Source organism: Entelurus aequoreus, linkage group LG12, assembly GCF_033978785.1.
Source record: "Entelurus aequoreus isolate RoL-2023_Sb linkage group LG12, RoL_Eaeq_v1.1, whole genome shotgun sequence".
NCBI classification, from domain to species: domain Eukaryota; kingdom Metazoa; phylum Chordata; class Actinopteri; order Syngnathiformes; family Syngnathidae; genus Entelurus; species Entelurus aequoreus.
In genome coordinates this window covers 63,865,399-63,865,736 of record NC_084742.1, presented here as the reverse complement: position 1 = coordinate 63,865,736, position 338 = coordinate 63,865,399, and positions in this window count along the sequence as shown.

Here is a 338-nt window from a genome sequence, read left to right as displayed (position 1 = left end):
GTGCCGGTGCGTGCCGAGGACGTGGCCAAGACCGCAGTAATAACCCCGTTTGGGCTTTTTGAGTTCCTGCGTATGCCTTTTGGCCTGAAGGGGGCAGCACAAACCTTTCAGAGATTAATGGACTCAGTTTTGCGCGGCCTCAATTTTGTGTTTGTTTATCTGGACGACATTTTGGTGGCGAGTCCTTCAGCCGAGGAGCACCAGTCACACCTAACACAGGTGTTCACACGTCTTGACGAGCACGGCCTGATCGTCAATCCTTCTAAATGTCAGTTTGGGCTGTCAGAGATTGATTTTTTAGGTCACCGTATTTCGTCGCTGGGTGCGATCCCTTTGCC